This window comes from Cynocephalus volans, chromosome 1 (assembly GCF_027409185.1).
Source record: "Cynocephalus volans isolate mCynVol1 chromosome 1, mCynVol1.pri, whole genome shotgun sequence".
Classification (NCBI taxonomy): Eukaryota; Metazoa; Chordata; class Mammalia; order Dermoptera; family Cynocephalidae; genus Cynocephalus; species Cynocephalus volans.
Genome location: NC_084460.1, coordinates 161676912 through 161700060, shown reverse-complemented (window position 1 = coordinate 161700060; position 23149 = coordinate 161676912). Strand labels below are relative to the sequence as shown.

The 23149-nt window shown below is 35.8% G+C and overlaps 1 long non-coding RNA gene across 1 annotated transcript; it reads right to left on the bottom strand.

Moving 5' to 3' along the window:
* Positions 1-4031: 4031 nt before the first annotated feature.
* LOC134363032 (uncharacterized) lies at positions 4032-19947 on the bottom strand. Its single transcript, XR_010021676.1, has 2 exons — positions 19734-19947; positions 4032-4589 (listed from the first exon to the last, which is right to left on the bottom strand). It is a non-coding gene; the product is annotated as an uncharacterized LOC134363032 (long non-coding RNA).
* Between the last annotated feature and the right edge of the window lie 3202 nt (positions 19948-23149).

Sequence of the window (23149 nt, the reverse complement as noted above, 5' to 3'; positions counted from 1 at the left end):
TATGCTTAATAAAAATGTGGCCTTCATAGAAAAAGCTCCAAATTTCTCTTGTAAAATAATAAAAAGGAGAAATGAAGTGAATGATCTTAAACAAGGAGCTCTGAATTTCTAGTCTTTGGAAGAAGGGCACATAAATCTTTCCTCTCAGCCCAGTGACATTATATTAATTTACAGTAACTATTTTCCAATTCAAAATCTACTTTGGGGAAATCTTTTAGGAAATTATCTTGCCTAACTGAAAAGATGAGATCTCTAATAACAGTCATTTTGTCTAAAGAAAGCTGATTTACAGGCTCGTTCTCTCCCTGAATTACAGGCTATCCCCTAGGTTATCCCCAAGGGTGGGTGGGTGGGTGGGTGTGTGTGTGTGTGTGTGTGTGTGTGTGTGTGTGTGTGTTTTCATGTTTATATGGATTCCCTGGACATGGATTCCCTGGAAGAAATTTTACTCATTTTAGAAATTTACATACAGCCATTTTGGCTGGGTCATCCCAACCAGAAGTTACTCACTCACTGACATTTAGTCAAAGATTATAAACTCCTGCTTCTTTTATAGTTGTTATTACATTGTATCTTTATTTAAAAATATAAATCCTCATTTAATGCTTCAAGTGTAATTGTGTGTAACTCCTTAGAAATCATTTGTATCCTTTGCTTCACAATAAAAGGAGAGATGGCAATTATAATTGTGATTGGGGAGTTTGCATGTATAGCAGTAACTTGTGAATAATCATTTTGCGGTAGCTACTGGTCTTCTTGACTTCAAAGAATTTATAGATACCGACACATTCATTGCTGTGAGGTTATACTCTATAAAAACACAGAATGAAATAAAAAGGTTTATCATTTCAAAAAAAAAATCAAGATCTGGGGACATTTTTTCTTATTGAACTTTGAAAGTATGATTTCCATAGCTGCATTTCCTGTGACTTTGGCAGAGATAATATAGTTCACACTTCCATCTATTGATGATCAAAGTCCCTGCTCAAATGATGTGAAAAATATTCTCTGGCATTGATAGCACCAAAATAAAAAGCAAAACACACTAGGGAATGAGATAACATATATTCTAAGAAAATTAAACTTTTGTTTTATATAGGGGGATTCCAAGATGGATTTTGCTTCAGTGGTCATAATCTTAAAAGAAATGTGTTCGGTTCTTGTATTCAAATGTGTCTTTGTAATTAGAGGCCAATTGAAATGCACTACTCAATCTCCTAGAATTTAACTCCAGTAATCCTAGGTAATGAGGATAATGCCTTACATTTATATAGTTCTTTAGAATACACATGGGTGCTTTCACATATATAACTTTATATTTAGGACTGAACTGAATTTAGATAAGAGGGCTTTTATTATGCCCATTTGAAAAGTGATTAAACATGCCCAGTAAGGCTCTGTGACTCTTCTAAGTCATGTAGCTAGAGAGCTTTATGTGCTAAAAATAAAAAGCATGGTTCTTTCATGAGAGCAAGAAGAGAAACCTAAAATAAAACCTCTAGAGGCAGTAACCTGAGGCTATTCCTCATATGCCTGGAAATTTTCTAGAATGTCTGTTTAATTCTATTTGGCATCAATTAACAGAGGGTTACTTCTTGATTCTTGTCCTAGCACCAGGATATCTTCATATCTTATGCCTATATCTATAGATCATTTTGATATATTTGAGTCATCTCTCATGCTAAAACACCTGATACATCTGAAGTGTAAAAATAACATAAACTAAAAGAAATTTTAAAAGAAACATATGAGAAGGTTCTCAGCTGCTAGTCATTGGGGAATATATTAAAAGAACAGTAAAATACCATCTTCACCCTCCAGATTGAAAAAATAAATGGAAGTCTGACAGTACCAATTTTGGAAAGGGTGTGGAGAAATGGGCAATTTCATATATGCTTGGTGGCACATCTGCTTTTTCTTTGGTTGTTAGTATCTAGCAAAAAAATGAACAAGTATGTGGATTGTGCCCCAGAAATCCATGCTAGAAACTTCTGTGCATGAAAACCAGACTTGGATTTGGATATTTATTGCAGCATTATTTGTAGTGGTAAGATGATTAAAACAACTTTTATGTTTACACTGCTGTAATTACATTTGATGGCATATTTCTCAATTAAAAGAAAAACTATTATCTACATAAAAAAACACTGAGAGATCTCAAAACATTATTATTGAGTAAAAAAGGTAAGTAGTATGTTGCATAAAATTCTACATAATTTATATAAGTTTAATATTTATATATATACTCATATACACACACACAGCTGATGCAGTTCCAGGTATTATATTATTATATCTTCATTCATGGAAGGAAGCTGAGCAAAGAGGTAGCACCCACTGAAATCTCCTTTTATCTTATTGACTAAAAGCAGGCCACGTGGCCATCCCTAATTACAAAAGAGCCTAAAAAAATCAGTTATTATCCGATGAGGAAGTAGATTGTTCTTACTGGCTGGGACTAATCACGATTTATTCATGTTCCAAACAAAATGAGCATTCTGTAGGCAAAAAATTTAAGTAAACCAACAGTATCTGGCAGTTAGTAAATCACACTGTTGAATACAGTTTTATTTTTTTCAATATTTAATGACGAATGTACCTCTTGAATTCCCTCCTGATTTCAACCTCTTAGTGGAGAGATCCTATATTTAATGTTTCCCTCATTGCCCCCAGTGCATTCAGTGATGGGTATATGGGAGGCACTCAAAAAGTACCTGTGATTAAATAACCCTGAGCAGAAGGAATTTACAATCTTGCAAATGAGAAATTTAACTTAGTATTTGATAGAAATTTTCTGGACCATAATTGCCACATTTTTAAAAAATGATGGAATTAATTTTATACTATATTACAGCATTTCTCCTAAAATTCAAAAAAGTAATGCTTAATATTCCTTTTACATAACTGCTTGAAATTGAAAACTCTGCCAATCTATACTATTAGATTTCAGCATAGTATCCATTCATTCCAGTGGAATTTATGAAAAGATTAAGCCCCAGCTTATTAATTCTTAAATTAGAACTTGTTTTATAATCTGAAGGACATCTTGAAGGTCTGGGTAGACTGTTTTCTTTAGAAACTTACTAACAGAGACTTTACTGAAAAATAAATCTGAGATAGAGATTTGTTTACAGGACGTTATTAATGAGTGAACAGAATACAATACCCATAAGGAAGTGAGGAAAGCTGGATCACACAGAGCAGGGAGTTGAACCACAGTATGTGGTGAGAGAGGGTAGTGCATGGGGAGGGACTCAACTGCGACCTGTTAGCAACTGACATTTCTGGAAGTTCAGTCCTAAGGAGAATATGGGCAGAGCACCACAGCATTTTCTGCAAACAGATTTTACCGGTCATTGTTACTAAATACTTCAGCACAAATAGCAGATGATGACTGATATTTCTATAATTTCATAACTGTTTTGACATAAAGCATCTGAATATTTAGCATTCTTCAAAGCATGATTGGATCAAGATCCCATGATTCTGTATTTACAAATTACAGGAATAAAGTTCTGTAAGCTGTAATTATTAACTGTTTATTTCACAATCAAATAAAATGTCCTTAATGATTAGTGAATAAAGTGGCTTAAATCAGGAAAATTATACCACAGTGACCCATACCCATATATCACTAGTAATGTTGAAAAATAACTAATAGCGATTACGACAAGTGTAATCCTTTTGCAAACTCTGATAGCCTCTTATGTCAAGGGGCTCCAAGACCTCCCCCAGGTTCAGTGATTTACTGGGGGGGATGGCATGACTCCCCATACAGTCATACTCACGGCTAAGATTTATCACAGCAAAAGAATACAAAGCAAAATCAATGAAGGGAATGTCGGGTCTGCCACCGGCCGACCTGAACAGCCCTAGCCTCGTTGCTTTCGGTAGGCGAGCGAATGGCCCAGGATTCCTCTTTCCCTCCTGTTCCCTTTGGAAGGAGACGGGGGAAGAGAGCTGTGAAGAGAGGTGAGCACACCGCCGGCCCCAAACCAGCCCAGTTAAAGGACACTCAGATGCGTCGGGGGTTCTGTCGAGCAGTTCCGTTTATTACCACACAAGCACTTGCTTTTATAGGCAGATGGGGAAGGGCGGTTTTAACATAATCCAATCAGCTTAAAGGTCAAGGGCATGCATCCTGTCTCAATGCCTAGCTATTGCAACCACGCAGTGTTCACGAGTGCAGAAGCATGTATTTGGCCAATAAGGGCTAAGGCAAGGTTCCCGAAGACGCTCCCACCCTACTTCCTCCTGGTGAGGCCTTAGGCTGCCATGTTAATACACCCTTGTGGGCCTATAATGGCACCGCTTGTAATGTCACTTAAGGTGGCATTAGTTTTAAGGCCCGACAGGGAAAAGGCATGTGGGGCAAAATCCAGAGGTAACCAGCCTCAAGTTCTCTCCCATTGGAGTTACCCAGGATGCACTTCATTCCTCCAGGGTCAAATTGTGACAACATGTGAAAAGTGTTGCAGGGAAGTTCATTACTGCAGTGCTGCAGGGACACCAGAGATTCAATGTCCAAGGTTTGCACCGGGCCTGGTCACATAGGCTCCCTCTGCCATTGACTGACAAAATCTCAGACTCTGAGGAAAAAAGCAGATGTTCGGTATGAACCACAGGTGTGACACTTCAGGCACGGTAAACCACATTTATCAATTAGGGAATGACAGAAGCATTCCAGAAATCCAAGTTTTCAAATGCCAGCTGAGGACTAACCTTGCAAGCAGGCCTTTCTAAGGACAGAAGTTAAGGCCTGCTATGTAAACCCTTTTCTGTACACCTCTGATGCTCCATGATTATGCAGTAATTTTACTACACAGCACTATGGGGCCTAATCCATGGCTTTATACCCTCTTCTAAAACATGTAAAATATTTATATTTTTAGTACTGAGGCAGAATAATGTTATCACTTCTTTTATGCCAAATGAGAAGCCACAAAAGAAATATTTCCTGAAAATTATGGGAAACTTGACTTTGTGCTCTTTTCCTTCTGTGTGGATAGGAAGAGCCAAGGTTAGGAAAAGAACAGCAGAAATAAGTAACATCTAGTAGTGGAAGCAATTGAGCTGTGGGAAGTGAGAACACAGCACATGGGTTAAAAGCATAGATGTTGGAAAACATCTGGCTATGACCCCAAGCCTGTCTGGGCCTCTGTTTCATCTGTAAAGTGGGGCTACAGATAGTACTTGCCTCTTACAGTCCTTTCAGGAAATGAATTAATTTTTCTATATTTTCTAATATATTTAAAAAATGCCTGGACATAGGAAAGGTCACACTCTTCAAAGTTTGTAAAACAAAATTAAATAATATAGAATAAGAAACAGGTACCTTATTAAAATATTAGTGCAAAATATGACCAAGTTAACTTCTTAGCACAGACTATTAAATTAATGTTGAAAAAGCAAGTCATTTAGAAAAGGTTAAAAATAAATTTTACAACCAAATTTCAGGTAAGGTTTTATATTTTTCTCTATTGTCTTCTTCTCTAAAGAACACCCAATGGTTCCTAAAAGAACAATCCGATTTATCCTTTGCTTTCACAGTCAAATATACATTTTCCCCAGAAAATCATGACTTTTTTTGTAAATTAGCAGATGAGTTATGTAACTTCTCTGACCTCTAATTTACTAATTCTTTTCAATAAGTTACAAAGGATGCAAGACGGAAAATACAAATGAAATAAAATACCTAATAACATTTACACTGCTGTGCTTTAATCCTTAAACTTGCCATTTCATATTACTTTGTGCAATTTATGTAGTTTTTCCATTTCAATAAAAGTAGTTCCTATATCTTTTCATTTCCTGCTACATAAATTGCTGTGGTTTTATTTCCAAAAATTTTCAGATTTGAGCTGTTTTAGAGCTGGTTTGCATAGCCTTCTTTCTGATATAATGCAAGAAAATCACTGAGAGACACTAGAAACTTCTCATGGTTCATCTCTTTACCTCAAATTTCCATATGGTGATACTTTGTTTTTTGTAATCACCACTTTCAGTATAGAAACTGTGGCAGACACACCCAAAGATGACCCCCCACAAAAGACCCCCCCCTTATATGAGTTAATGTTTTCATATAATATGATGTTCTCTACTTGACAGTGGGTAAAATCTGTGAGAGCTTCTAACCAACATGATATGGTAAAGGTGGTGGAATGTCACTTCTGTGGTTTTGTTCTACTATATGGCAAAAGTGAAGGGATTTTTACAGATATTATTAAGGTCCCAATCAGTTGACTTTGAGTTGAGACTATCTAGCCTGACCTAATCAGGAAAACACCTTAAAAGAGGATCTGGAGGTCAAATAACCTCTCTCTTGCTAAAGAAACAAGCAACCTTGAGTATTTCACCTGCATGAAATGAGGTAAGCTTGGAAAATGACCACAAGCTTCAGATAAGACCTCAGCCCTAGCTGACACTCAGCGTGCAGCATTGTGACACCCTGAGTAAAGGACCCAGTTAAGACATTCCTAAATTCCTAACCCATGGAAACTCTGAGGTAATAAGTATCTTTCATTTTAAGCTGCTCAATTTGTAGTAATTTGTGGTGCAGGAACTGAAAACTAATAAAGCAACTGTAACAAAACTTACTTATTTTTGAGAAGCACCTAGGTGTCCTCTAAACCTCACAAATAATAATTAGGGTAGACTAAGCTGTGATAACCAGTAGATCCAATCATATAATGGTTCACTTATAAGGAGGTAACTGTTTGATTATTGGTCACATTATGCTCTTCAGCAGTGACAGAGCAACAGGAGGGCACTGCTCACCATTACTTAGGACCTCAGGGGGCCAGGAACTCTGCCATTTCCAATCTCTGGTTTCCAAGGTCTCCCTTGGAGTTCGCCTCCAATTTGTAGGAAGGGGAAGAGAGCAAGGAGGAGCATGTGGGGTAGGTTTATGGGATACGCTTCACGCCTTCTCACATCTCCCTGGTCAGGACAATCACATGACTGGTTATACAAGAGAAACAGGAGAATGTGATTCAGCTGTGTGCTCAGGATAAAGGGGACATAGATCTTAGGAAATAACTAGCCTGTTAACAAACTCCACAAGGTAGCAATAGAAGGCCCTGTTGACAAATGAGATGACCTAGGCTCAAAACATATTATAACTTAGCCAAGGCCAAATAAGTAAATGGTAGGCATAGGATTTGAAAACAACTTGTCTTTAAAGAATATGCTCTTTACATTAGAACACATAGTGTAAAAGAAAATAATGTCATAGTTTTTTGTTTTGTCTTGTTTTGTTTTTACTGTCTTTTTTCCCCAAAGATGCTCCCTTCTATGAAGGAGATAGATGTACACAGTTCATACTGTGTCACTCCCTCTTTTCTAGCTTTACCTTTCTCCTTCATGGTCAAGGATAGCATTTTTATAGGTAGAATAGTTAGAACTCATATACTACTTTTGTATGATTTGCTACAATTTTACAAAAAGTTTTCTGAATATCTTTTGATAGTTCATTAATCCACTCAACACACAGTTTTTTCAATAAAGGCAGTTTGCAAGGGGCTGGGACACAAACACATCTGATGTATCACACTTACCCTGAGGAGTGAGATGAGGAAGTCACTGCTGTCCTGATTTTCATCAAACAGATCAGTGATCCAAAATATTTTTTAACTGATAAAGTTAACATGTCTTATAAGCAGCTGAACTGAGACTAGAACCCAGATCTCATGACTTCCAATTTATTTTTTCCGGACTATGCATAGTTCATATTTTGTAAGGAGATGTACCTTCTCTAAAACAGCACCTTAGCATTTTTTAAACACTTAGAAATATTTTCCATATGACAAACTCCAGGTAATAATTTTTCACATATGAAGAGAAAATATTACTTCACAGATATTGCTAACTGGTGTTATTTATGAATATGTTTATGCTACTACAAGGCAATATTTACAAAAAACACTATAAAGTTTATCGTAGGTATCTGACATTTGGTACTTAAATAATTCATTTTTAAATTCACTGTAATGAAAGAAACAAATCTGAAGTTTACCATTTTCCATCATGGGGACCTTGAAAATAAATTTAAATGTTCTGAGTTGTAGTATTCTTTTTTTTTTTTTTTTTTTTTTTGCTTGCAGTAATTTTTTTAATTTATTTTTTCATTGTACATGTTTATGGAGTACAGTTAATTTCAATATGTGTGTATATTGTATAATGATCTAATCAGAATAGTTAACATACTAATCACTTAAACATTTATCATTCATTTGTGGCTATAACATTCAAGATCCTCTTTTCTGGCTATCTTGAAATATACACTATTACTAGCTATTGTCACCCTAGTGCACCAGAACTTATTCTTCCTTTCTAATCCTAACTTTGTAATTTTGTACCAGTCACCAATACTTTCCCTAGTCCCTCCTTTTCCCTCCCTTTCCCTGTTTCTGGTAACTACTGTTCTACTATTTTGCTCTCTTTTTTTTTTAACTGACCCATGATAATTGTACATATTTATGCTAAGTTTTCACATTCTTATATATAAATTGGGACGAATACTGAAAGCATTGTTGGGCGGTATTATTGAGGTAGTACTTGCTGGTGGCTTACGCAAAGTTCAAATATTAGCTTCTCAGCCTCAGAAGCTGGCGGTGCTATAAGAAGGAAACTCAGTCTTATTCCTGCCTCTTTGAAATTTTGACAGTTCAGAAGAAAAACTCCTTTCCATGTTTTGAAATCATTCCTCCATCTAAACAATTTTATTAATAGAAAACGGTTTAAAATAAAAGGTGTTCAGAGATTAATAACAAAAATAAAGGGGAAAAAAACTTGATAGATTGGGAAATGGATAAATAATCCTCCCCAATCACTTCCGTCTTATGATATTCTGGATCTTGGACAAGCTTGAGAGGGTGAGAAGGGAAGAGAAATATCTAAAAAGTTTGCCAGTAGGAGAGAGGTGGGATAGAAGAATAGAAGAAAGATGTATGTCTTAACCTGCATGTATTGCATACGTGTGAGTATCCATTCATACGCATCTAATTTTGTATTTATTTATACCCCCATGAAGGATTTCTGATAACTTAAAAATATTTAATAAGATACAGACCTCTAAAACACATGCTTGAGAAAAAAATAGGACAAGGGGAAAAGGAGACTGAGGAAACAATAGATAAATCTAGGAGTAACTTTACTGTAGAAAATAAATGCAGAACTCTGACGACTATACCAAATGCAAGCCACTTTTTAGCCCCAGGTACAAAAATGATCAATTATGCAAGTCAGTGTCATGAAAGTCCCCCAAAAACTGTAATCTGGGGAGTGGGGGAGAAAGTCTACAGAAAATTATGCTAAATGGGTGCTCACAGAGAGGAGTTGAAATATCATTAACAATTTGGGAGGAAATGCAAAACCCTCAGATATTGTTTAGTTTTATATTGCTGCCAGAGCAAATTATCATAAATGCAGTGGTTTAAATTATATACATATAATTTATTAATATACAGTCCAGAGGTCAGAGGTCTAACACAGGTCTCACTGGTTTAAGATTAAAGTTTTAGCTGTGTTGTGCTTCTCTCTGGAGACTCTGTGGGAGAATCTCCAGTTCCTGGAGGCTGCCCTCATTGTTTGGATCATGGTCCCTTTCCTCAAAGCCAACCACTGAAAGTCAAATCCTTTTTATACTATGTCTCTCTGATCCTTATTCTGTTTTCATGTCTTTCTTTCCAACCAAAGCCAGGAAAGGTTCTCCAATTTTAAGGTTTTGTGTTATTAGATTAGACCTATTTGGGTAATCCAAGATATTCCCCATGTCTCCAAATTAGCATTCTCAATTACATTTGCAAATTCCCTTTGCCATGTAGGGTAATATATTCACAAGTCAAGAGATTAGGACATGAACATCTTTGGGGACCAGTATTCTGCCCACCACAAAAGTATAACCGTGACCTAATCATCATGTCATTGGTTGTAGATGACTGTAAAAGGATAGAATTTTTTTTTTTAATTTTTGAAAAAGAACAATCAATTGAAAATGCCAAAAGACTCATCAAGATACGTGATGCCTAAATAACTGTGGATTTTTAAACTACCTGTGAGATGAATAATATAGAAAAAGTATTTTTATTTCTTACTTCCATATGGTCATATTTTGTTACATGCAAATATGGAAAATTAAAAAGTAAAAGCTATAACTGTTTGAACTTGAGCTAGAAGAATAAAGTGTCAAAATATTTTATAATATATTGGTCAATATTGATCTAGATTCTAAATATACATGCTTTCCCTTACCACATAAACGCAAGAAGAAATACTTTATAAAATAATATAAAATGGAAGAAACTAGAAATGTGTTATACTTTAAAAGAGAATTTGATGCCTAGGACAAAATGGCATGTTAGAATTTTTAATAAGATTATCTGAAAGTTGGGATCTAATTGCCTCTTTTCCAATGTTCCTTGAAGCTTACTTCAGGCAGCTGAAACTTTTTCAATCAAGAGGGAAAAATTAAGACATGGGACAATAAGACATTGTGTTTTTTTAGGTAAGCTATCTAGTATCTGCTTCTTGTCCACAGAATCAAATTATTTGTAGCATTACAGTGAAATCATGGAAGAACTTTGACAGCTAATTTTTCTAATTTTCTTTTAATGCTTTGCTGTGTTCACAATTTCATTTTCATTTTATTACAAATTATAGTCTTTCATAGCTCTTCTCAGATACCTCTGTTTTTTAGAATTCGCTGGTAAAGTTTTAACAGTTCAGTAAAGCAGAGAGTTACCTGAAAGGAAAATCCTTTAACTGATCAATGGTACACCTGGGTAAACAGATTTACTTGTATGGAATTTGCTTCAAGAATGAGCCACAAGAGAATGTTTTGGCAAGAAATGAGGCTTGCCTCTGATTTCCGATAAAGATTTGAGTTGAAACAGTGTGTGTTCACTTAATCTTGTTAAATGTAGCACAAAACACTAAGTGTATTAGAGCGTGTACTTCAATGATAACAAACCCTGCTGTTAGAGCTAATAGGAAACAGTTCTTTTCTCATTGAGTGGCCACAATCAAGCATTCTTTTAGATATCATCATTTGCTATGACTTCTTAAGCTTGACTACAATATTCTTTGCAATTTTAAGCCTTTGTCTTTTTTATTGCTAAGCTACAGTTTCCTTTTTCATTAAAGGGATAAAGTTTGGGGATAACACTTTGCTCAAAAGAATGCCAACTATTTAAATTTAATGCAAAATGCACAAATATTTAAGATTAAGTGGGACATTTATGATTGAAAAATAAGAACTGAATCTATTGATGATAAGAATAGGCATTAAAACAGAGACTAATGTTTTCTATTGAGGATTGTTTTCAACATTGAAGTGTATCGTTTTATCTTAAGCTTCCAGAGTTTGCAGAGCTGGGGGATAGAGTGTGGAGAATGGTCCTGCAAGAGTAGAAAGAATTCTTAAATTCTTCATCTTTTCCTTTAGAAGAGATTAGGTATACTTTTCCTAAAGGCAGGGTGACGACCTCTCAGGGTCCCTTTCCACCTCAAGCACCTGTGAAGTAAAAGCACTTATACCAACTGTAGAATACATCTTGAGATATATAGTTATAAAAAGATAAAGAGTCCCTGAAGCATTTTCTGCACTCAAGAACCAGTATTGTTTATTACCTCTCTGTTAAGTTTAACAAGAAAATTGTCAGGAAAAACACTGAGAAGTTTCATTTCCAAACTCACATTAGACCTAATGGGAATGGCCATGTTCTCCTAAGCATCAGCTAGATGTGTACTCAAGGTTTAAGAGCTTGTTGTAAAATGCTACCATCGTTGATTCTTTTTCATGGTTATTAAAGAGTATAATGCCATATGTTTGTCTTGTTAAGCTTCATTCTAATTTATTTGATCAATAAGACTGGCATAAATAGCCCAACTTACTGCATCATTTCGGTTTTTCTCCCCTAATAATAATGGATATGGGCTCTATTTGTGCCTTAATCGGGCAGCTTTTGACTGTGTCAGCTGACATTCATTAATCAAGTAAAAGTCAGCCTCAAAAAGCACCTCAAATTGGGGAAGGTAAGTGAAAGCTTAAGTGCATTTACAAAGAGCATTATGACTAGCTTGACATAAAATATTTGGAATGGTCTAATCCTGTTTCTATATTACTGCATTAGAGTACAGGAACCTTATAAATAATATAGTCTAAAATCAACTATACCTTTCCAGGTTTGTGGGTTGAAAAAAAAAGTGTATGTATTTATGCTTAAGGATAGTAATGCTAGGTTATTGTGAATAAGGCATTATTTCATTTTCTTTATTTTTATTAACCGATTTACTCCTCAAACCATCTTATTATTTTCATTTTGCTGAAGTGGAAGTAGGGTTAAAATGGTGAAATTGCTGAGGTTACAGTAGCAGTAAGTAGTAAAGACAAGACTCAAATCCTGACACCTTATGGCCCTCCCTCTAAACCTCCACATTATATACATCCCATCACTAATTACCTGTGTCTTACTGCAGAGTGTTCTCTGTTAATAGGATATCTTCTTCCCCAATTCTACATGTTGAAAAGTGTGTTCAAAGCTATACAGCTAATTAGTGGTAACCCTAGGGAGAATACTTAGATTTTTCACTTCCCAGTTTCATTGTTTTTCCTATTGTGTTTCAATCCTTCTAGATGTCCATTATCCTTTGGGGGTGGGAGGAGAAGAGGAAGACCAGTGAACTGGTATTTTTGATTATAATGTCACATCCATATTGTTTGTCTCTTTGCAAGAACTATGTGAGATGTACTATAAGAGAAACAATTATTAATAAGAACTGTTAGATTCTAAGGGGAGAGATAGGACTATCCCAAAAAAGTTAAACCCTCAAATTTAACTTAAGAAAGTTAACTATGCGCGCGCACGCGCGCGCGCGCACACACACACACACACACACACACACACACACACACACACTCACGGGTACTTCCAAAAGCTTGTGGAAAAACAGAATTAAAAAATTATCATATATATATTCCAGACACTAAAATAAATATTCTTTCTGGCTTTGCTGAAGTGATAGCCAATTTGAGTCTTAAAAATGGGTATAATTTTGACAGGTGAAGATGGGAAGGAAAGATACATCAATTAAAGGGAATTATGTGAAAAAAATCTTAGGGAATGGAACCTAGCAGGATTTAGTAAAAACACAAAGTAGGGAAAGAGAATTAGTAGAAAATAATCGGGAAAGCAAATTTAGTTATATCTAGTTAGTTCTCACTTTAGAAGTTAAGATAAATTATTTAGGCTTTATGAGATAAGCAGGAGGATGTACTAGATTTTTACTGTTAAGTGATTGAATTCCAGCAAAAAAAGCCAGCTGTGGCTAAACAAAATATCTCAGTTGGTTTGGGGTGGAAGTAGAGGGAAAGGTGAGCTTTATCTAGTCCAGATTTTTCCTGAAAGATGTTTGTTAGAAACAAATAAATCGAAAAAGTGAATTATAGTGGTTGAAATGTAAGCTCTACTGGAATGTAAGCCCTGTGAGGGCAGGGACATGGCTAATTTTGCTAACTTTTGTATCCCCAGCCCCTAAAAGTGTGGCTGTTCCATATAATAGGCACTAATACACATTGGTTAAATGAGTGACTGGGGACATCAAGATTTTAAGTATTGAGTAAATAAATATCTAAAGAGGAAGGAAGTCAACAGTTTGAGGAGATCAAACATATATGATATGAATAGAATAACAAATGGATTCAGTACAATTTTCAGGAAAAACATAGTGAAAAAAATAAGTTACAAATGTCCAATCCTGTCTAACAGCTGTCAAGTGGCATATGATAGCATTCCTAACACTTAAGACACACAATAGGCACTCAATAAGTAGTGGCTGAGTTAAGAAATGAAATGAAACCTAGTCCAAAAAATCAGCAATAATAGTATTAGCTGTGACTTAAGAGGATTAATGTGGTTAAGGTAGAAGATGAATTGGGTGTGGCAGAAGAGACATCAGGCAGTGAGATTAGTGATGGGTCTCTTGAGGATCTCAAGCCAGCTGCACAGGAGTGGTAGGGAGGACAGAATTTATGGAATTTGTTAACTAATTGAATGTGCAGATAAAAGAAGCATGGTAGAAACCAAAGATTCAACTGAGCTATCCAGGACTATGAGCTGACTTGCTGAAAAGAGGTGAATTCTATTTTTTGCTGAGATGAGGTAGTGGTGGGACATCTACGGATAGATGATAGTTAAGAAATACAAGATTTGAATTCAGGAGTGATAATTCAGGGTTGATCATATATATTTGGGGCCACTAGTACAAACATTATACTTAAATCCATGAAAATAAATAAGATCAAGGAAAAATATGTAGAATAAAAAAGAGATCCAAAAGACTGAGAAATTTGAACACGTAAGGAACAGTAGAAAAATAAGAAAATGAAAGAATTGCCAGAGAAATAACTTGCTGAGAATAACTTTGTCAAAAAACTCCAGACAGTTTTAAGAAAGAAATGATTTATAATCATCTCATATAGATTACTTTGTATGAATATTGTCTCATTTATTCTTCAAAAGAACCTGTTATCTAAGGCTAAGTGAAAGAGTTAGGACTAAAACTTTGTTTCATGTGACTCTAAACCCCAAATTCTCAGAGGTATACAATTCTAAAGCAGAATAAATGGAGACTGAAAGTAAGTGTTTGGATTTAGCAACACTGATATGGTTGTTATCCTTTGAGAAATGTTCTATAGAGATATGACAAATGGGGCTGGATCACAAGGAAGTATAGTCACTGCCACTTTATAACAAGGATGGTCTTTCCTTCAGTTACCAATAACATGTTCCACATTTCCCTCTGAGACCACAACGCAATGGCCTTTAACATTCATATTTATACCAACATTCTGGTCATGATTATTTATGCATTTTTCTTTAGCTCTCTTCTTTTCTTCCTAAGCTCTTGCCCTTATCACCTTTGAAATTCATATTTCTAGCATGTACCTCAAAACTCCTCCAGCCTCTACCTGTTACCCAGTTCCAAAACTGCTTCCACATTTTTAGCACCATTTTTCTTATAGCAGTACTCCACATGTTGGTACCCAAATCCTTCTGTATAAATTAGAAAACTGAAGTCATTTTTTTGGAATGTGGAGTAATTCCTCATGGTACACACAATTAGTACCTCAGTTTGGGGACCTATTGGAACTTAAGTTTAGTCATAAGTATAACTTATGGTATACTAAGTTACGGTATCTACAGAAGCAAAGAGGGGTGGAGTGGAGATGCTTCTTGAGAAGAATCAGCATTGTCTTGCATGGCAACTGCCTAATTTTCCTGATACAGAGTTAATTCCCTCAGATGGGGGTGAAGAGGCCACTGGTACTGGGGGTGGGGAAGCCTTTTTTACTGGCAAAGAAGACTTATCAGAAGTCAGGAGTTCAATGTCTCCGGTTTCATCAGCGTCTTCCCACATATCCCCATTTCAATTTAAAAGATCCCATTTTTTCCCAATAAATACCCTGACTTTCACAGTAGACACTCTGGGAGGCTGAAAATTTAACTTGCATTGTAATTGAGCCAGTCACAGCATGAGTTGCTAGGTTTTTCAGCAATCTCAACCTTGGGGCTATAGTAGATAAGTCTCCCTCAGGCCATACATGGAAGTTTCCAGGTCATTTATGTGGTGCTTGTGGTCATATCCCCGAGCTCAGCCTTTCTTTCACCAGTTTGTCTAGTGATGTTAGGAACAACCAGCCAACTTCAATTTATTCATTATTTTTTAAAAAACTGAAAGTGTCATATGTATTGCCAGTGAGCTCCTTGCTTCTTATAAGTGGTTGATTAGGGAGGGATATCCAATGAAGATATTTTGTATATCTCTTGGCAGATCATGCCATGGATGCTTTACTAATAGAAATAGAGTCATTAGTGTCTTTAAATCTAATTATATTAGAGAGCCAATTCAAGAAACCCCAGAACCAATTCAGAAACCTCGTCCTTAAAATTCTGTACCTCAGCACCAAAATCTGTATTGGTCTGGGTTCTCCAGAGAAGCAGAAAAAAATAGTATGGCTAGATAAATAGATTTCTTTTACAAAGAATTGGCTCACACAGTTACAGAGGCTGAGAAGTCCCAAGATCTTCAGTTGGCAACCTGGAGACCTAGGAGAGCTAATGGTATAATTTCAGCCTGAGTTTGAAGGCCTGAGAACCAGGAGAGGCTGTGATATTAGTTTCACTCTTGTTTGAGTCCATAGTCAGGAGACCAGTATCCCAGTTCAAAAACAGGCAGACAAAACAAATTCTCTCTTCCTCTGCCTTTCTTTTCTATTCAGGCTTTCAATGGATTGGATAAGACCCAGCCACAATAGGAAGGGCAATCTGTTTACTGAGTCTACTGATTCTAACGTTAATCTCATCCAGAAACATCCTCCCAGACACACCCACAATAATGTTTAACCAAATATCAGTTAAATTGACACTTATTATTAATCATTGCAATTGGTGAAGAAGCAGAGGAAATTATTAACACTAATACACACACACACACACACACACACAAATGTTTCAGATTAAAAAGACATTTCTAATTACCTGCAAATAGAAAGTGGAGGGAGGAATGTGTTAAAGTTCTTGAAAGAAAAATAGGCCTCAATATTTGAAATACTATAGCTATTTATGAATTTCATGAACCTTCATTTGTGAATATATTATAGCAAGAGGTAAGAATGCATCAGATTTTAAAAGAACTTGTCTCTGGAAGGTACAAAAAATAGAATTGTACTTATCACTAAGCTCTTGGGTTCATTTTAATCAGATACATATAAAGACACTAAGGTAAGCCATTTCACTCAGACTCGTTTATACATCCCTGCATGAATTAATTACAGGTTTGAGACACAATTGGACTTTTAACATTCATGTGCATGTTGGAGATTATGAAAAAGAAAATGAACAATTCCTGGGGAGGTCTTATTTATTGTCATAGTCACAGCTAATTTATTTCACAGCTTAGCTACCCCAAACTGAAGAGCAGTCATGTTTTCATTTTCGGATTTTTAACCTGCAGGGTATGGATGGGTTTCATCTGGACACTAGGGCTATCTTGAAAATAGACACAAAATGTTGAGTGGACGTACATTTTTCTAAGGAAAATTTCCATGGCTTTCATCAGGATATCTCACTGCCCATCAATTTCTCTGTTGAGATGACCGTTTATCTACAGCTGCAAGCTGCCTTTCAAAAGTAGTGACTTTAGTGCATCTTTGACTTGGTAAAAATGACCTTGTCATACAGCTATGATTTAAAAGTAATTTTTTTTTTCATTTTCCACAGCAAACATTTGTTTTAGAATTCCTTTATTTTTAAAATTAGAACAGTTTTACAATTCCTGTGGTGGATGATTTGAAGTACTTTGATCGGGTAACTTGTAAGGAAGAAAAAAAGAAATGGCTTTGAAATCACAAAGTTTTTATTTGAAGGCCTGATTAAAGAAAAGAAAATGATTTTCCCTATCCAGTAAGCAAAAAGGACCTTCTAACCTCTGAATCTTGACTTTTTTTTTCTATTCTACATGATAGAAATATTCTAGGTTCTCATAAACCTTTCTAACATAGTTTTTATTAATTGTTAATTTAGAAATACAGGCATAAAAGATAACATGGCCCCACCAAAATATATAACCCATGCCTCTGAATTGCAGCATTGTCATTAGATATAATTATATTAAACTAGACAGTCATTGAGTTATTTTCCATATAATAACTTTGGAAGAGACCAGTCTGATCAGTTCACTGACTCTGATAAATCGAACATTGTTCAACTTTGTCTCGGTGTTTGTGATTAGCTATCTCTTTTACAAAAATACAAAAATTAATAAATTTATGTAAAAAGAGAAGTTGCTAGTCTATGACATCATAACATTTTATATTTTAAAACAGCTACAGGTTTTCCATATACAAATATCACATATTTATGAGAGATGGATACATATTTACCTGTATATAACTCATTAGAAATGGGACTCAAGAAGTTCTTACTTCTATTTATTTCTCTGGTTAGAAATTCATATTTCTCCTAAGAGAAATAAAATACTGTATTCAAATGAACTCTAATTTTTTCTAACTAATTAGGCATCCCTCAGTTGTTTCATGATTAACAAAATAGATCCCCAAATTTCAGTACTCTTGTTCATTCAAAAATATCACCTTCCATATTTTGCTTTCACACACCAATCTTTGCATTTTTTTCATCTTTGAAACTTGTGAAACTCCAGGAAGTTGGAAGGGGTTGTGGTGGGGAGTGGGAGTGGGTGGAGGAAGGAGTGTTTTTAGTCAGCTTTTATTCATGTTTTAAGCCTGAGCTTAGAGACACCTAGATAAAGTATGACTCAAGGAAAAGAGCAAAGACTTTGGAGTTGGAGACCTGTGTTTAATTCTCATTCACATACTTGTTTTAAGACTTCTGAAATTTCATTCATTATGTTTGCATCCTGTTTCTTTACTTTTCCAATGTGAATAACATGTTTTACCTTCCACACTGAGTCATAGTTAATTAGATGAAAATGGTTTGTATTCCATAAAACAACATGTGAAAGTCCCCTGTGGATGTTTGCAACCATTTTTTGCAAAAAAAAAAAAAAAAAAAATTAAAAATCTGGCCCTGCCCTTCTTAGTTTCCTCCTCATTTCCTATCCCCTCACTTCCCTATCATTGTAGGCTCTGTCACAGTCTGTGAAATAAACTGCAATACAATTTTTTAAAGCTCTTTATTCTTTCTGAATATTGGTTGGTATGAAAATGAAATGATATAATTTATTTACCTAGGGAAGAATTGCATGGTTGCCTTGTTCCTGCTAATGAAGTCAGTGGGAATAGGATTACTAATGTATCCTACGTTTTGACCCAGCCAGCTGTACCTGATGGAAGAGGGGGAGAGGCCGGAGAGGTAGGAGCAGGATCAGGAAGATGAGGCGCTGCCAGAGATGAACAGATCATAGCAGATAAAGCCCTTCCTGGATATAACAAATGTTCAAGTGCTGCAATGCTATTTTGTGTGTGCATACAATTAAAGGCTTTAGGCATCTTTAATTATTTCACAAAAATTTATCAAGAAAAAACATTCAGTACAAGGTTCTTTTTAGCAGCATGGATTATCCACTCTGTCATTCACCCTTTATGAACTCTTAAAAGTCAAGCAATACTATTGCTTAATATTTGATGTTCCTAATAGATGACAGTCAAGTTGGGTCTTTACATGGTGTTACTACATGGCCGCCCTTCTCTATGGGCAGGGGAGTGTTTCTTGCAGGCCTAAATTTTAGTTTCAGCTTTGCCATTATGTATTTGGAAAATCTTTAATCATTTGAGCTATTACAGAACTCTGAAATTGTGTTATTGAAGAGACTATGAATGTAGTTGTTAAGAGAGATTCTGGAATGATACTCCTTAGTTTTAAATACCAACTCTACTCTGAGTAAAATGGAAGTAATAAAAGTACCAACTTCATAAGACTGATATGAAGTCTAAACAAGCTGCTAACGGGATCATGGTCCATGTGGTTACTATAAATAACCAAATGTTAACTATGATTATTGTAATTTGTAACTTCCTGAATTCTGGTACTGTTTTAAATACTTAGAGGCAAACAGTGTACTATGCGTTCATTATATTGGTAGTCACTTTCATTTTCAATGGTGAATATTTGATTGTTATATTAGTCCATTTCTGTTGCTTATAACAAAATACCTGGAACTCAGTAATTTGCAAGAAAACAAAATATACTACTTACAGTTTCTGAGGCTGGGAAGTCCAAAGTCCATGGAACACATCTGGTAAAGGTCTTCCTTGGACGTGGCTTCAGCAACACAGGGTTTCATATTTTGAGAAAGGTCGGAGCAGAGAGAGACAGGTCCTCATGTGCTCTCCTTTTAAAGCCCTCAAAACCATGCCAACAAATACCAGTAAACCATCAACTTAATCACCTCTTCAAGGCCCTGCCTTTCAATTACTATAATAGGGTTTCCCACCCTCAACAGTTACAGTGAGGATTAAGTTTCAGGGGGACATTCAGTCCAAGGCAAGTGTGTACATTTAAAGAGCTATAAACTTATTCGTGGAAAATAGGATTAAAAAGAAGTGGTAGCTGCCCATAGTCAGTTCCATAAATGTTTTGTAGAGTTCATTTTTTCCTAGTGTAATGTTTCTTCTCTGGGAGCTGATATCTAATTTTAGACAAGTTTCTCTTCAGCAAAGATTTGGCAGTTCTTTAAAGCAAAATAAAAATATTATGGCTGAGTTTCTAACAAACGAGTAAAACATTTTTCTTGATTTTCAATCATCAGGCTTGCTTTGTGACTAAAACACATAAATCAAGGTGTTTGAATCCCTCAGGTGTTGGACATTATTAAGCATCTCTTTGCTTCCTGCCCTTACCATTGGTAAACATGACTAATGAAAAAAATATATAGCCTGGATATCAACTTTCTTCATTTACTTTATTAATGAGTAGAAAAATTAAATTGGACATTCAGCATTTATATTTAACAGAGAATGTACCAAATAGCAAAATTCAAGCTTAAATTTACTCTGCTAATTTGATCTGTGTTGAAAATGCCAAAGGAAATAATAAATAGGTTTGGAATTTTATTAGCAGAAAATAAAAAGTTTTAAATGTTCACGGGAAGAGGGTCAGAAAGAAACGTCTTCATAAATGTCATTTTAAATGAGGTGAGTACATGTAAGAACTACTTGATAAACTTTATAATATATACTCATATGTGTAAAGAAAAAATCTGATTCTACTATGGTAGTTTGCAGTTACAGAGGTCAAATTTAAGAGTTAAAACCAATAAGGGAGGAAGCTCGATTCCTCACTGTCACCTTGTAGATAGAAAGCAAGCTGCAAGTCAACGTAATAGGTTTTGTTTTTCCTAAGCTAGAATTACAGAAATCTTTTTTTTTTCCCTCCAGAAACACACAGACGCTTTTTTTTTTTTTTTTTTTTTTTTTCTTCAGCTTCTTGATTCTTTTTTCTGTCTGCTCTCATTTTCAGAGCTGGAAATCACTTATTTAAATTTGAAGATATACTGAAAATTATTTGGATACTGCCAAACTATACCTAAACACGAAATTGTCTGAACAAAGAGAAGCTATGTATTAGAAATTGCCTTGCTAATTTTGCAACTCAGATAAATAGTGGTTAATTTTTATTAATTAATCTATTTAGTAGGCTTCTCCTTGTGTCTCCTTAGTTAGAACTTTATTATATGATGCATTAGTCTGCTCAAGCTGCCCTAGCAAAATACCACAAGCTAGGTGACTTAAACAACAGAAAATTATTTTCTCACAGTGTTGGATGCTGGAAGTCCAAGATCAAGATGCCATCAATGCTGATTTCCAGTGAGGGCCATCTTTCTGGCCTGCAGATGGATACCTTCTTGCTGTGTCTCACATGGTCTTTCATCTATGTGCATATATAGAGAGAGAGGTCTCTGGTGTCTCTTCCTCTTCATAGAATACCAGTCTATCATGTTCAGGCTCCACCTTTATGAACTTATTTCACCTCAATTTATTTCCTTAAAGACCCTACCTCAAAATACAGTCCCATTGGAGGTTAGGGCTTCAACATATGAATTTGGAGAGGACACAGTTCAGTCCATAACATACAGAGACCTTTAGCTGCAGGGAAGGCTGGAGATGGGAGAAAGGATTTCCAAGCTTGGCTCAGACCAGGGTTTCTCATTTGCAGTTTAATAATTCTTCATAACATTTAGCAGCATACCCAGCTTCTACCCAGCTAATGGTAGTAGCAAGTTGCCCTTCCCCACCACCTCCAAGTTGTCACAACTAAAAATGCCTTCAGATATTGCCAAATGTAGCTGGGGAGGGAGGACCAAATTCATAACCCCATCCCCCCAATTGAAAACAACAGCTTAGACCATCAGCCATGCCTTGATTTTGGGTTTGTTGAGACCTTGATCAAAATAAGGGCTCTGTTCATTAGAACATCAATAGATCATTAGGGAGAAGGTTGGCTACAGATGAGGGAATAGATTGTGGGGAAAAGTTGTGGGATAGACAATTTGCACAGCCTGCCAGACGACTGCTTGTCTCTTTATCAAGTTTTTGTAGAATGGGACAGTGATGTACTGCCACTCAACTTCTCCTGTTGGATCAAGTACAGTTTTTTGTCTAAAAACTTCCTTAATACTTTGTTATATCTGACAAAAGGAAGAGAATTGGAAGGTCTAATTTAATCCACTCAAATACAAAGCCTTATAAATAGTTAAACAATAAAACCAACACAACTACATCCAGAGTATGGATATCCAGAGAAGAGTTACAACCAGAAGACTGTAACATGGGTGAATTTGTTTTCACCTCAGATTCTAACTAGAAGTTGTTCTGCTCTAGAAAGAGGGGGATAAAATTACCTTCACATTACGGCAAAATAACCAAACCACAGATAACTGACCAGAGATAATTGGCCACAGATAATAATGGAAAATAATCTGACCACATCTCCTAATAAGTCAATAAACTATGATGAATGATCCAGTCTTCCTTTCCTCTCCTCACTTTCGCCCTACGCCTACATTTTGCTGTTGGTTCTGGCACTTCACTGTGATCAACAATCTTTTCTGTATTTTCAATCTATTATTTGAATGCTGGCTTCAACTCCTGTTATCAGAGTCAACCCTGCTGCGTGTCCCCTTTCCCTCAGGTCTGGAGGTAGCCCGGGTGTCTGCATTGGACCCCATTTCCACATCCAGACAGTGTCTTCCCTTTGTCCTGCTACTACACCATCCTGCTAAGGCATCCCTGACCTGTCTCCTTACTTTCATTTTCTGACACTGATCCAGATTTGCTTTCACTACCCTCCTGCCTGGGAGTTCCCAAGTGCACCTTAACTCCTGCTGTCAATCTGTCTCTCCACATGGATGACTCGTTCAACCCTGAGCAGTCAGTGTCTTAACACTTAAATTCCTAAGTGACTAGTTCTGTGCTTTATTTCAGCCAACCATTCTCACATCCTTGATTGGAACTATTCCAGCTTTTCATCACCAAATCCTAAAACACCATTCATCATCAAATCCTTTTATGTCTTCATTCGAGGACTTCTACTGAAAAAATTACTTGAAATCTAATTATTTGACAGCTAATTTGGAGACCTTAATTCCATTGATCCTACTATTTCTTTCCAAC